The 12,920-nt window shown below is 36.7% G+C and overlaps 1 protein-coding gene and 1 non-coding gene across 6 annotated transcripts in view; one reads left to right on the forward strand and one right to left on the reverse strand.

Annotated features, from left to right (window-relative positions):
• Positions 1 to 12,920, reverse strand: part of GTF2E1 (general transcription factor IIE subunit 1) — a 54,508-nt gene that overhangs the window by 33,507 nt on the left and 8,081 nt on the right. The window lies entirely within an intron of this gene.
• Positions 8,730 to 8,860, forward strand: LOC118895046. Its single transcript, XR_005019824.1, has one exon. It is a non-coding gene; the product is annotated as a small nucleolar RNA SNORA70 (small nucleolar RNA).

Here is a 12,920-nt window from a genome sequence, read left to right on the forward strand (position 1 = left end):
GGGGAGTAGCCAAGACAAAAAATAACGTCAGGTGTTGATAAGTATAATAAAGAAAAACAAAGCAGGTGGCCTCCTAGAATGAGTTTGGGAGTGTTCCTCCCTCTGCTATATTTTGGAAGAGTTTGAGAAGGATAGGAGTTCTCTTCTCTAAATGTTTGATAGAATTCGCCTCTGAAGGCATCTGGTCCTGGGCTTTTGTTTGTTGGAAGATTTTTAATCACAGTTTCAATTTCAGTGCTTGTGATAAGTCTGTTCATATTTTCTATTTCTTCCTGGTTCAGTCTCGGAAGGTTGTGCATTTCTAAGAATTTGTCCACTTATTCCAGGTTGTCCATTTTATTGGCATATAGTTGCTTGTAGTAATCTCTCATGATCCTTTGTATTTCTGCAGTGTCAGTTGTTACTTTCCCTTTTTCATTTCTAATTTGATTGATTTGAGTCTTCTCCCTTTTCTCTTGATGAGTCTGGCTAATGGTTTATCAATTTTGTTTATCTTCTCAAAGAACCAGCTTTTAGTTTTATTGATCTTTGCTAGCATTTCCTTCATTTCTTTTTCATTTATTTCTGATCTGATCTTTATGATTTCTTTCCTTCTGCTAACTTTGGGGTTTTTTTGTTCTTCTTTCTCTAATTGCTTTACGTGTAAGGTTAGGTTGTTTATTTGAGATGTTTCTTGTTTCTTAAGGTAGGATTGTATTGCTATAAACTTCCCTCTTAGAACTGCTTTTGCTGCATCCCATAGGTTTTGGGTCATCATGTTTTCATTGTCGTTTGTTTCTAGGTATTTTTTGATTTCCTCTTTGATTTTTTCAGTGATCTCTTGGTTATTAAGTAGTGTATTGTTTAGCCTCCATGTGTTTGTACAGATTTTTTCCTGTAATTGATATCTAGTCTCATAGCATTGTGGTCAGAAAAGATACTTGATACGATTTCAATTTTCTTAAATTTACCAAGGCTTGACTTGTGACCCAAGATGTGATCTATCCTGGAGAATGTTCCATGAGCACCTGAGAAGAAAGTGTATTCTGTTCTTTTTGGATGGAATGTCCTATAATAACAATTAAGTCCATCTTGTTTAATGTATCATTTAAAGCTTATGTTTCCTTATTTATTTTCATTTTGTATGATCTGTCCATTGGTGAAAGTAGGGTGTTAAATTCCCCTACTATGATTGTGTTACTGTTGATTCCCCTTTTATGGCTGTTAGCATTTGCCTTATGTATTGAGGTGCTCCTATGTTGGGTTCATAAATATTTACAATTGTTATATTTTCTTCTTGGATTGACCCCTTGATCATTATGTAGTGTCCTTCTTTGTCTCTTGTAATACTCTTTGTTTTAAACTCTATTTGGTGTGATATGAGAATTGCTACTCCAGCTTTCTTTTGATTTCCATTTGCATGGAATATCTTTTTCCATCCTCTCACTTGATTCAGTCTGTATGTGTCCCTAGGTCTGAAGTGGGTTTCTTTTAGACAGCATATATATGGGTCTTGTTTTTGTATCCATTCAGCCAGTCTATGTCTTTTGGTTGGAGCATTTAATCCATTCACGTTTAAGGTAATTATCGAGGCCACCATCACACTGATACCAAAACCAGACAAAGATGTCACAATAAAAGAAAACTACAGACCAATATCACTGATGAACATAGATGCAGAAATCCTCAACATAATACTAGCAAACAGAATCCAACAGCACATTAAAAGGATCACACACCATGATCAAGTGGGGTTTATCCCAGGAATGCAAGGATTCTTCAATATATGCAAATCAATCAATGTGATACACCATGTTAACAAACTGAAGGAGAAAAATCATATGATCATCTCAATAGATGCAGAGAAAACTTATGACAAAATTCAACACCCACTTATGATAAAAACCCTCCAGAAAGTAGGCATAGAGGGAACTTACCTCAACATAATAAAGGCCATATATGACAAACCCACAGCCAACATCGTCCTCAATGGTGAAGAACTGAAACCATTTCCACTAAGATCAGGAACAAGATAAGGTTGTCCACTCTCACCACTATTACTCAATATAGTTTTGGAAGTTTTAGCCACAGCAATCAGAGAAGAAAAAGAAATAAAAGGAATCCAAATCGGAAAAGAAGAAGTAAAGCTGTCACTGTTTGCAGATGACATGATGCTATACATAGAGAATACTAAAGATGCTACCAGAAAACTACTAGAGCTAATCAATGAATTTGGTAAAGTCGTAGGATACAAAATTAATGCACAGAAATCTCTGGCAATCCTATACACTAATGATGAAAAATCTGAAAGAGAAATTAAGGAAACACTCCCATTTACCACTGCAACAAAAAGAATAAAATACCTAGAAATAAACCTACCTAAGGAGACAAAAGACCTGTGTGCAGAAAATTATAAGACACTGATGAAAGAAATTAAAGATGACACAAACAGATGGAGAGATATACCGTGTTCTTGGATTGGAAGAATCAACATTGTGAAAATGACTATACTACCCAAAGCAATCTACAGATTCAATGCAATCCCTATCAAACTACCAATGGCATTTTCCACAAAACTGGAACAAAAAATTTCACAATTTGTATGGAAACACAAAAGACCCCGAATAACCAAATCAATCTGAGAAAGAAAAACGGAGCTGGAGGAATCAGGCTCCCAGACTTCAAACTATACTACAAAGCTACAGTAATCAAGACAGTATGGTACTGGTACAAAATCAGAAATATAGATCAATGGAACAAGATAGAAAGCCCAGAGATAAACTCACATACATATGGTCACCTTATCTTTGATAAAAGAGGCAATAATATACAATGGAGAAAAGACAGACTCTTCAGTAAGTTGTGCTGGAAAAACTGGACAGCTACATGTAAAAGAATGAAATTAGAACACTCCCTAACACCATACACAAAAATAAACTCAAAACGGATTAAAGACCTAAATGTAAGGCCAGACACTATCAAACTCTTAGAGGAAAACATAGGCAGAACACTCTATGACATAAATCACAGCAAGATCCTTTCTCACCCACCTCCTAGAGAAATGGAAATAAAAATAAACAAATGGGACCTAATGAAACTTAAAAGCTTTTGCACAGCAAAGGAAACCATAAACAAGACGAAAGGACAACCCTCAGAATGGGAGAAAATATTTGCAAATGAAGCAACTGACAAAGGATTAATCTCCAAAATTTACAAGCAGCTCATGCAGTTCAATATCAAAAGAACAAACAACCCAATCCAAAAATGGACAGAAGACCTAAATAAACACTTATCCAAAGAAGATATACAGATTGCCAAAAAACACATGAAAGAATGCTCAACATCATTAATCATTAGAGAAATGCAAATCAAAACTACAATGTGATATCATCTCACACCAGTCAGAATGGCCATCATTAAAAATCTACAAACAGTAAATGCTGCAGAGGGCGTGGAGAAAAGGGAACCCTCATACACTGTTGGTGGGAATGTAAATTGATACAGCCACTATGGAGAACAGTATGGAGGTTCCTTAAAAAACTAAAAATACAACTACCATACGACCCAGCAATCCCACTACTTGACATATACCCTGAGAAAACCATAATTCAAAAAGAGTCATATACCACAATGTTCACTGCTGCTCTATTTAAAATAGCCGGGACATGGAAGCAACCTAAGTGTCCATCGACAGATGAATGGATAAAGAAGATGTGGCTCATATATACAATGGAATATTACTCAGCCATAACCATAAAAAGGAACAAAATTGAGTTATTTGTAGTGAGGTGGATGGACCTAGAGTCTGGCGTACAGAGTGAAGTAAGTCAGAAAGAGAAAAACAAATACTGTATGCTAACACAAATATATGGAACTTAAAAAAAAAAATGATCATGAAGAACCTAGCGGCAAGACGGGAATAAAGACGCAGACCTATTAGAGAATGGACTTGAAGACAGAGGGAGGGGGAATGGTAAGCTGGGACAAAGTGAGAGAGTGGTAGTGTATATATTGCCATATATACACTATCAAATGTAAAATAGATAGCTAGTGGGAAGCAGTTGCATAGCACAGGGAGATCAGCTCAGTGCTTTGTGACCAGCTAGAAGGGTGGGATAGGGAGGGTGGGAGGGAGGGAGACGAAAGAGGGAAGAGATATGGGGATATATGTATAACTGATTCACTTCGTTATAAAGCAGAAACTAACACACCACTGAAAAGCAATAGTCCAATAAAAAGGTTAAATCAATCAATCAATCAATAAAAACAAAGCAGGGAAAGAGGATAAAAAAGGAGGGTGGTAGAAAGGGGTATTGCTTATTATACAGGAAAATCAGGGAAGGCCTCTCTGATACAGCAATGTGTAAGCAGAGACTAAAAAGATATAAAGGAGCAAGTCACGTAGATATCTGGGCAAAGGGAAACAGCATATAAAAAGGCAAGGACTTATATATACTACCAAATGTAAAAAAGATAGCTAGTGGGAAGCAGCCACATAGCACAGGGAGATCAGCCCCGTGTTTTGTGACCACCTAGAGGGGTGGGATAGAGAGGATGGAAGGGAGCCGCAAGAGGGAGGAGATATGGGGATATATGTATACGTATAGCTGATTCACTTTGTTTTAAAGCAGAAACTAACACACCATTGTAAAGCAATTTTACTCCAATAAAGATGTTAATAAAAAAATAAAAGGGAAGGAGAAGTAAAGGGATGTCTGGTGAGTGCAAGGCACAGTGCGGCTGCTGTGCAGTGAACAAGGAAGGGAGAATGGTAGAAATAGTAACTGAAATGGGGGGTGGGGTGGAGTAGGAGGGGATGGAGGAGAAGGGAAAAGAATAGATAAAAGACCTTCCAAGTTCTACTAAGGACTTTGACTTTTCTGAGGGGTCAAGCCTTTGGAGGGTTTTGAACAGAAGAGTGACATAACCTAATGTGTTTTTTACAAGGGTCAATGGCTGCTATGACGGTCTACATGAGAATCAAGAATGAAAGCAAGGAGACCAGCTAAAAGAGTAGTGCAAAATCTAAGCAAGAGATAATGGCTTAAACATTTAGAGAATAGCTAACACCTATCCTTCTCAAACTCTTCCAAAATATAGCAGAAGGAGGAACACTCCCAAACTCATTCTACGAGGCCACCATCACCTTGATAAAACCAGACAAAGATGTCACAAAGAAAGAAAACTACAGGCCAATATCACTGAAGAATACAGATGCAAAAGTCCTCAACAAAATACTAGCAAACAGAATCCAACAGCACATTAAAAGGATCATACACGATGATCAAGTGGGGTTTATCCCAGGAATGCAAGGATTCTTCAATATATGCAAATCAATCAATGTGATACACCATATTAACAAATTGAAGGTGAAAAACCACATATTCATCTCAATAGATGCAGAAAAAGCTTTCGACAAAATTGAACACCCATTTATGATAAAAACCCTCCAGAAAGCAGGCATAGAGGGAACTTACCTCAACATAATAAAGGCCATATATGACAACCCCACAGCCAACATCGTCCTCAATGGTGAAAAACTGAATCCATTTCCACTAAGATCAGGAACAAGACAAGGCTGCCCACTCTCACCACTATTATTCAATATAGTTTTGGAAGTTTTAGCCACAGCAATCACAGAAGAAAAAGAAATAAAAGGAATCCAAAACGGAAAAGAAGAAGTAAAGCTGTCACTGTTTACAGATGACATGATATTATACATAGAGAATACTAAAGACGCTACCAGAAAACTACTAGAGCTAATCAATGAATTTGGTAAAGTCGTAGGATACAAAATTAATGCACAGAAATCTCTGGCATTCCTATACACTAATCTGAAATGAAAAATCTGAAAGAAAAATTAAGGAAACACTCCCATTTACCACTGCAACAAAAAGAATAAAATACCTAGAAATAAACCTACCTAAGGAGACAAAGGACCTGTATGCAGAACACATAAGACACTGATGAAAGAAATTAAAGATGATACAAACAGATGGAGAGATATACCATGTTCCTGGATTGGAAGAATCAACATTGTGAAAATGACTATACTACCCAAAGCAATCTACAGATTCAATGCAATCCCTATCAAACTACCACTGGCATTTTTCACAGAACTAGAACAAAAAATTTCACAATTTGTATGGAAACACAAAAGGCCCCGAATAGCCAAAGCAATCTTGAGAAAGAAAAACAGAGCTGGAGGAATCAGGCTCCCTGACTTCAGACTATACTACAAAGCTACAGTAATCAAGACAGTATGGTACTGGCACAAAAACAGAAATATAGATCAATGGAACAGGTAGAAAGCCCAGAGATAAACTCACGCACATATGGTCACCTTATCTTTGATAAAGGAGGCAAGAGTACACAATGGAGAAAAGACAGCCTCTTCAATATGTGGTGCTGGGAAAACTGGACAGCTACATGTAGAAGAATGAAATTAGAACACTCCCTAACACCATACACATAAATAAACTCAAAATGGATTAAAGACCTAAATGTAAGGTCAGGCACTATCAAACTCTCAGAGGAAAATACAGGCAGAACACTCTATGACATAAATCACAGCAAGATCCTTTTTGACCCAGCTCCTAGAGAAATGGAAATAAAAACAAAAATAAACAAATGGGACCTAATGAAACTTAAAAGCTTTTGCACAGCAAAGGAAACCATGAATAAGACAAAAAGACAACCCTCAGAATGGGAGAAAATATTTGCAAATGAAGCAAGTGACAAAGGATTAATCTCCAAAATTTACAAGCAGCTCATGCAGCTCAATATCAAAGAAACAAACAACCCAATCCAAAAGTGGGCAGAAGACCTAAATAGACATTTCTCCAAAGAAGATATGCAGATTGCCAACAAACACATGAAAGGATGCTCAACATCATTAATCATTAGAGAAATGCAAATCAGAACTACAATGAGGTATCATCTCACACCAGTCAGAATGGCCATCATCAAAAAATCTACAAACAATAAATGCTGGAGAGGGTGTGGAGAAAAGGGAACCCTCTTGCACTGTTGGGGGGAATGTAAATTGATACAGCCACTATGCAGAACAGTATGGAGGTTCCTTAAGAAACTGAAAATAGAACTACCATACAACCCAGCAATCCCAGTACTGGGCATATACCCTGAGAAGACCATAATTCAAAAAGAGTCATGTACCACAACGTTCATTGCAGCTGTATTTACAATAGCCAGGACATGGAAGCAACCTAACTGTCCATCGATAGATGAATGGATAAAGAAGATGTGGCACATATATACATGAAATATTACTCAGTCATAAAAAGAAACGAAAGTGAGTTATTTGTAGTGAGGTGGATGGACCTAGAGTCTGTCATACAGAGTGAAGTAAGTCAGAAAGAGAAAAACAAACACCGTATGCTAACACATATATATGGAGTCTAAAAAACAAAACAAAACAAAACAAAAAAACGGTTATGAAGAACCTAGGGGCAGGACAGGAATAAAGACGCAGACATAGAGAATCGACTTGAGGACATGGGGAAGGGGAAGGGTAAGCTGGTATGAAGTAAGAGAGTGGCATGGACTTATATATAATAGTAAATGTAAAATAGATAGCTAGTGGGAAGCAGCCGCATAGCACAGGGAGATCAGCTCAGTGCTTTGTGATCACCTAGCGGGGTGGGGTAGGGAGGGTGGGAGGGAGACGCAAGAGGGAGGAGATATGGGGATATATGTATATGTATAGCTGATTCACTTTGTTATAAAGCAGAAACTAACACACCATTGTAAAGCAATTATACTCCAATAAAGATGTTAAAGAAAAAGAGAGATAATGGCTTAATGTTTCTAGACAATTCTATGAAAAAAATTTGAGTAAAAGTTTTTTACTTCCCTTCACTCAAGAAGCTTCTAGGATAAACAAAACAGAAGACAATTCACAGTTCCATGTTAAAACCAAGTTACTGGGACCAGAATCGCTAGGATTTTAGTGAAATAAAGAGGAAACAAACTTCAAGACACATCACTAACATATGGTATTAATTTTACCACTCTGTAAAAATCCAACCACTGTATATATCTTAGGAATCAAATTTGGACATTGGTTCCCCTCCCACTGAATATTTGATAGATTATGTATATATGAGGAAAGGGAGTAAACTGGAAAGCTTGGGAAAATAAGACTGCCAAAAATCCTAAATATTATTCCCCATTATGCCACAATGTGTTCTGAAGATGGCCTAATTCAACATAGCATATTTTCTATACGAACACTACTATAACAAGGTGTTTCAGTTCCTAACCTAGGATTTCAAATTAATCAAAGTGACATTATCTTCTAAAAGCAGTGATAAAACATCCCCAAGCTTCTCTAATAGCTTCTCTATTTAAACTGTCAACTATTCTCCAAATCAAAGGGTGCTTTGAAGTTAGAGTTGAAAGAAACCATATATGGTATAGAATAGACTGAACTTATCATTTTACATATCCTTAAAAAAGGCCTACAATGATTGTAGGATTTGCCCAGGGAATAGTTACTAACATAGCCCAAGACTGGAAGCCAGCCATGGCTCTGGAATCCTAATACACTGTCACTTTGCTGTCTTATAGCCACTGCTTAAAAAACAAAACAAAACCAAAAAACCCTCTGAAAATGACATACCCACTGAAAACACTGATTACACAAAAAGACCCAATGTAATAAGTGCTCTGAAAAACCCTTACAATACTAACATAAGTTGGTCAAGCATTAATAACCAGAGCTGTTATAACAACAGAATATTTAATTAAGAATCACTTTCCCTGTGGAGGCCTGGTGTGCAATGGCTACAAACAGCAGCCTCCCGGGCAGTGTACAGCCTGTTGCTTATACAGGTTGCCCTAAGGGACCTTGGAGACAGCCCTTTCCAGTGGACATTCATGTCTAGATGCTGTCCCCAATCTGGACTCCAGACAAGTATGTACAGTGCCTTTGGAAAGCCCCAGGGCACACTGGCTAGGGTCCACATTGGCCAAGTCATAATATCCATCCACACCAAGCTGCAGAACAAGGAGCACGTGACTGAGGCCCAACTCAGGGCCAAGTTCATGTTCCCTGGCCACCAGGAGATCCACATCTCCAAGAACTGGGGATTTACTAAGTTTAATGCAGATGAATATGAAAACATGGCAGCAGAAAAGCAGCTCATCCCGGATGGCTGTGGGGTCAAATAACATCCCTAGTTGTGGTCTCCTGGACAAACGGCTCTCACTCATGAGAGCTTTGGCACTGTCCCCTCCTTACTCATGCCCACCAATAAATCCTACTTTCCTGTCAAAAAAAAAAAAATCACCTTGCTTTCTCAGATTTCAAAAAGGCTTATGGAGGAGGGAGGGTGAGGTGGGGTTGGAGACATAAAGTGAAACGTTATATAATCATAAAACTTACCAATTGTCAACAGAGAGAAAGATGGAGAGAGGAGGGACTGGGTTGCGCGGGAGACCATAGAGAAGAAAAACTAGGCTTGCCATTTTAGTCTATCTATTTTTCTGTTATTTGAGTCTTCAACAAGTTTACATTCATATATTACTTACGTATTTTTAGAAGAAAGAAAACAAATGTTATTTTGAATTCTCCAAAATCACTCGACTCCTTTTAATACACAAAAGTTACACAGTCATTCTTGGGATATTCTTTGAAAGCACTATCAAGTCCTCTGTTAAACCTTTTATAACTCAAAATATTCAGGGGTATATATATTAAAATGTTAAGCCAAATACTAAAGTCTCAGAAAGTCACCCTTTATTCTAATTTCCAAACTTATTTCATAAAGCAAATTTCTTCAGTTTACTTGGGCAAGGGGAAGTGTATGAAAAAAGGAATTGCTATTATAAAATAATAACAGACATGAGAGGAGCAGAGTTATATATTTTATATAATTATTTTACCTATAATAAAATGGAATTTGAAAAATCATCCTTTAGCAATTCACTACAGAACATATAACACTGTAAAATATTCATTTGCATGCAAAAGGAAAAAAAATAGAAGTACGTTTAATGTATTTTTAATTTCAGAAGATCTCAAATGTATTCATAATGTACCCAATATAACTCTACCCCCAAAACTCAATTTAATCAATGAAACTCGCTTCTGTCCTTCCTTAACTGAACACATCTAGGTTTGGTCTAATCATGCATTATTCCTAGATTCTGGAACTCATTATAAAGGGGAAAAAATGTATTATGCCTGGGAGGGAAAACAATAAATTGAAGTGTGGTACTTGGGTGAATACTGAAGCTTATATCAATAATAAATTCTCTGAATTAGGCCCAAATCAAATTCATCTCAACATGCAGTGAGCAGGCAAAAAGTATGTGGTTTTGATATGACTATTTGAAAGACAATAATCAACAGAATGTTATATGCCAGCATCAAAACTAAAAAGCAACCTTTCACAAATAAGTTTGTTCCTATGTAATCAGCTTCAAAATACAAAAAAGATAAAACACAGATGATTTTTTTAAAAAAAGTTTTCAACCCCTTAAAATCAAGAGCAGCAAAATTTTAAAAAAATCAGCCCTAAAGCTTTTGGTGGAAAGTGAAGGGTAGCAGAGAGAAGACATTTGTTCCTTACTATTTTTCCATAACTAGTTTTTTTTTTTTTTTAACTTATTCTAATAATCACCTTCCTTCTGTCCCATCATCAGTCTCCCCAAAATCCACACCTCTGAGCTTTCCAGTATAAGTTTCTAATGAACCCATCCTGGGCAAAGATTCCAAACCAGCAACTGAGCAAAGTAATCCTAGAAAGATTTCTTTTTATGTTTGTTTGTGTTTTTAGCATTTCAGGAATTGGAAACACTGCTTATAAGACATCTTCTTGCCTTAAGTAGAGAGAGATGAAGACAGGAAAAAGCCTGTTCTATGAAGGTGAGCACGAAGGAAACAAGTCTTTAAGAGGCTCATGAATACAGGACCCTGACCTAAAATGTTAGGTTAAAGGAACTGAAGAGGAATTTCAATGATGTGGGGATCAGGAAACTGATCTGTCTAAATCAAAAAGCATTCCTGCAGTCACAAGGAAAAGAGGGACTCGTGATTTAACACCAAACTTAGAAATGAATATCCCAAGTACATAAGAACTTTACTTGAATATTCTGAGTGACTCAGAACTAACCACTGGAAGAGGTCTGTTTCCACTGTTGGCTATTTTTAAGAGTTATTTATTGGACACATTTTAGAGTCAGTTTTTAAAGACTTCTTTTACACTAATCCTAAAATCTACCTGACTCTAAGTCTTTTCCATGGAGCCACACAAAAGCTGAATCTCCATGAAAGCTATCGTATCTTCCCCAGTACTCATTTAAAACATTCTGGAAATCTATATGGCCCTACATTTTTTTATTACTTTGTAAGATCCTCCAAAACCTACAGTATAACAGACATGTGTGTGTACCCACACACATTTGATGAGTTGAACTAGATAATCTCTTAGCTCCTATTTATAAGATTGTATTAAACAAACATTTATAAGATTCCTTTTTTAAAAATTTAACTTACTTCAAAGTTTATTTAAAATGGGATCCCCTGGTCTCTAGGTGAATTCAGTAATAGGGGCTCCCAAACTATTTCTAATTCAAACACCTAACAATTTTACCCAACCCACAATAAAACTACATTGCCTTATGTGCCTTTACAGTAGCTATAAAACTATATTTTTTCACCTAATACTCCCACTGCTGAGAATCCTTAAGGAAAAACTTTAAAAACAAGAATAAAATGCTATATATACAAAAATATTCAAAGTGTCATATCTATACCAGCAAAATATATATATATATATAATCAAAGTGCCCTAAAGGGGTGGAAAGGAAAACAGGGGAGAAAATCACACCTAAAAACATATTTAGAACACTAGGTAGAAACAGGAGAGTTGGTACATTAAGGGACCAAAAGATCACAAACTATTCTTGACTATGACTGTAATTATAAATAACACGTAAAAGGGTGGTGGTTTTGTCGTAATTTTTTCTCTTCAAAATTTTTTCTGACACCATGGCTGCATAATTTTTAAATTAAAAATGGAAAATATAAAGCTATTTCCATATCATCTAACTTTAACACCTAAAAAGAAAATACAATCGCCCCCTCCCTTTTGGGGAAGAATGTTGCTGAATTTAACTTAGAAGTGTCATTAATGAAATCACTGTGGTTGAGATTGCTAAAGTAGAAATGCTAAGTCTCTTCACATGGTCAGAGCCTTGCTAAATCTAAAACATGCATTTATGAACTACAATATGCTATTCTGCTGATTGATGGATTTCATGCCATGCTACCTTTGTTCTGATTACATAAGACCCCCATATTTCAGGAAATAAAACAGCTGATTTTGCCTGATTAAGTTTCTGAAACCAGGGACTAGTGGGCAAAAGCTAGGCTATTCCATTTTAATAAAATTAGCAGATGGATGGACCTAGAGACTGTCATAAAGAGTGAAGTAAGTTAGAAAGAGAAAAACAAATACCGTATGCTAACACATATATATGGAATCTAAAAAAAAAAAAAGGTTCTGAAGAAACTAGGGGCAGAACAGGAATAAAGACAAAGACATAGAGAATGGACTTGAGGACACAGGGAGGGGGAAGGGTAAGCTGGGACGAAGTGAGAGAGTGGCATGGACATATATACACTACCAAATGTAAAATAGCTAGTGGGAAGCAGCCGCATAGCACAGGGGATCAGCTCCGTGCTTTGTGTCCACCTAGAGGGGTGGGATAGGGAGGGTGGGAGGGAGATGCAAGAGGGAGGAGATTTGGGGATATATGTATATGTATAGCTGATTGACTTTGTTATAAAGCAGAAACTAACACACCATTGTAAAGCAATTATACTCCAATAAAGATGTTAAAAATAAAATAAAATAAAATTAGCTATACATATCAAGCATCAAACACTGGGAGAGTTCAACCCCAGAACACCA

The sequence above is a fragment of the Balaenoptera musculus genome, chromosome 4, assembly GCF_009873245.2.
Source record: "Balaenoptera musculus isolate JJ_BM4_2016_0621 chromosome 4, mBalMus1.pri.v3, whole genome shotgun sequence".
Taxonomy (NCBI): domain Eukaryota; kingdom Metazoa; phylum Chordata; class Mammalia; order Artiodactyla; family Balaenopteridae; genus Balaenoptera; species Balaenoptera musculus.